Consider the following 2915-nt stretch of genomic DNA (forward strand, 5'->3'; position numbering starts at 1 on the left):
CTGTTTGAGATGTGGGAAGGGTGAAAAATCTCATTGTGCGCTCGGCTCGCTGTTTGCCTTTGCTGGCTTTTGCCTGCAGGAGCTAGGAAAGGGTCTGCAGCTCGCGAGATTAAATCAATGGCGGCCTGACAGGATAAACGGAGATTTGGGTCATTTTCATCCTGCCCTTCTTTGACACGAGCATGAAATATTCAAAGTCGCTGCGCGCGCCCGTGGATAACCTCGTCAGTGCTGGAATTGTAGAATGAGCCAAAACAAACAAACAAAAAACAATGAGTTGTATATGTATGTATAAATGTTTTCCAAATCGTGATAGTCTGGGTCAGTTCTGGTGTTGCTGAGGGGAAATGGATAATGTTTATTATCCATTATAATGTTTAATAACACATAATTACAACTTTTCATTTTCTCTAACAATAAGATCAAAATAGTTTTCTACAACCACTAATGATTCCAAAGCCTTATATCAACAAATGGATTTGTCAGTTACTTTGTTGGTTTATTGACTGTTACACCTCTCCTGTCTAGATAACTGAGAACAAATACTTTTAAATTTAAAATTGAGGCTGGACTAGACAGAGGACAGCTAAATTCTGTTTAAAATGAAGAAACCCCCCTGACATGGCATTCTGGCAAAGCCTTGTTCACGGCCAAACACTTCACAGTATCACAGCAGACAGGCGTCACTTGCCGGCTGCCATTGTGACGTCTCAGCTCCTATCTTAATAACAACAGCAGCCTGAGGTGGAAATAATCTGTTTACACTCCATTTCCTTGACCAGCAGGCAACTAGAGGATACAAGCCCCCTCCTCCCCCCCAGGAAACCCCATGACATCTTCTGCTCACACCCGCTCCCAAGGAGAGGGTGAGCCCTTGAGTAATAGTACAGAAGAAAAAATAATTCTTTCTGTAAGAGTATTACCTTCTCAGGCACCAGATTCCATAAAATAAACGTTCTTTGTTTCCCTTCTGTACATAATGTGTTTGTTCCAGTGTTTCTGGTGAGATTAGCTGTAACTGGCAATAGGCAGTCTGTATGTGTTTATCGCCTTAATTAAAAAAATGCACTGTTGGGTTTTTGTTCAGGAAGGAGAGGCAGCCAGACCTGGAAACGTGTCAGTCTGGGCCGCATTTCAGGCCAGAGGAGGCTTTGACATGGAGGATAAGCCACGCGACAGCGGAGCCCACACCGCCTCGGCCCCCACAGCTAACAGAAAGCAGATGTTAAAGCCGGCCAGGTGGAGCGAGAGGCCCGCGGCCTGTGATGGAGTGTTGGGGGGCGGGTGCGTGCAGCTACACATCTGACCCTGGTTCTTTTTGTTTCGAGCAGGCAAACCTCCACGCGGCAAGACGGATGGGCTTTTAAGCTCGTTAGCCCCGCGGCCCAAGCTGCTTTGGTTCGTGGCTGGTGGCTGTGGGGGACAGGGGTCGGGAAGTCATCTGTTTGTTTCTGTCTGGGATCTGAATTAGAGTCCTGCTGAGGATCCTGACTGAGGAGGTGTCATGGTTAAGAAGTTAAGAAGGAAAGCCTTCCCAACTCAACAGTCCCTACACTCACAGCGTGGCCACGGACAGGAACTAAAAGGCGGCCAGTTACCGTCAGCCGATCTGTGAAAACCTTTTCAAATTTCACGCTACATGTTCTGAGTTAGCTGGGGTACTTGGCATATTTACTTTCTCTGCTTTTGATTAACTTCTGTTGTTTTCTAAAGAAAATACTATCCTAATAACAAAAGTGTATGTACACAGAGAAGTGTTCTCATTTCAAGAACATATGCCCCTTTGTGAGTACATCAGTCTTCCTGGTGAGTCAGATTATAACAGCCGAATCATGTCTAAAGATAACGATTATTCATTTCACATATACAGTCCCAATTCTCTTTTTGAATCTGGACTATCACTTTTCAAAAAGGTAACTAAAACTCTAAGTTTTAAGCAGCTGGGAACAGCTTCTACTTTGAATGTCATTTTTGATAAATCATTAGAATACCCTCCAATAGTGTCTTGCCTCTCCTTTACCCCGTCAGAAGGGAAAACCCTATATATAGGTGGGGTAGTAAAAATTGCATATAAACAACAGGCAAAGGTGATGTGACTGTGATAAATGATGGGCAAGATATTATATATAGACAGAGGTGGTAAAAATTGCATATATGGAATACTTTCACCTCCTAGAACTTCAGACATGCTTTTGCTTTATATATATATATATATATATATATATATATATATATATATATATATATATATATATATATATATATGTGTGTGTGTGTGTGTGTGTGTGTGTATGTACACACACACACACACACACACACACACACACACACATATACATGCTTACTGTAGTTAAAATATGAAAATATGAGTTAAATACAAGCTTTTGTGCACTACTTATCACAGTGACATCGCCCAGAAACATCACCCTTTCTCCTCAGTTAAATACAGCCTATTACACTGCGAGGCTGATCCTGGATCTGTGTCCATCTGCTCTGGGTCTGAAGGCCCACCTGTCTCCTGCAGAGAGGCTCCAGGATGAGACAGCTGCTACTGGTAACCAAGCTGCCTTTCACAGAGTTTTTCGCAAAACAAGATAGCATGTAACCAGATAGTGTGAATTAATACATGAACAATTCACACCGCCGCTGCCCCCACCCCTCCACCCACGGATGGAGGCTAAGGAAGAGCGCTGGAGCAGACACCTCCGTCAGCCTCAGTGGAAGGTATGCCTTTTAAGAGCCTTGGAAACTATATGTGTTCAGGGTACTAACTGCCGTTACTGAGGCACTGGGAATTCAGTGACGTATTAGGAGACCGTAGATAGGAATTGCAAAGGGCAAGATGTCCTCTCTGTGCTTCTGAGAAGTTTTGAAAAGATCTCGAGTTATTACTTTTGTGCTCCCAACCTCCCCTT

General features: G+C 43.5%; 1 long non-coding RNA gene across 1 annotated transcript; it reads left to right on the forward strand.

Annotated features, from left to right (window-relative positions):
- Nucleotides 1-799: 799 nt before the first annotated feature.
- On the forward strand, nucleotides 800-1615 carry LOC143528360 (uncharacterized). Its single transcript, XR_013134437.1, has 3 exons — nucleotides 800-866; nucleotides 1088-1239; nucleotides 1332-1615. It is a non-coding gene; the product is annotated as an uncharacterized LOC143528360 (long non-coding RNA).
- The last annotated feature ends 1300 nt before the right edge of the window (nucleotides 1616-2915 follow it).

This window comes from Brachyhypopomus gauderio, chromosome 12 (genome assembly GCF_052324685.1).
Source record: "Brachyhypopomus gauderio isolate BG-103 chromosome 12, BGAUD_0.2, whole genome shotgun sequence".
Classification (NCBI taxonomy): Eukaryota; Metazoa; Chordata; class Actinopteri; order Gymnotiformes; family Hypopomidae; genus Brachyhypopomus; species Brachyhypopomus gauderio.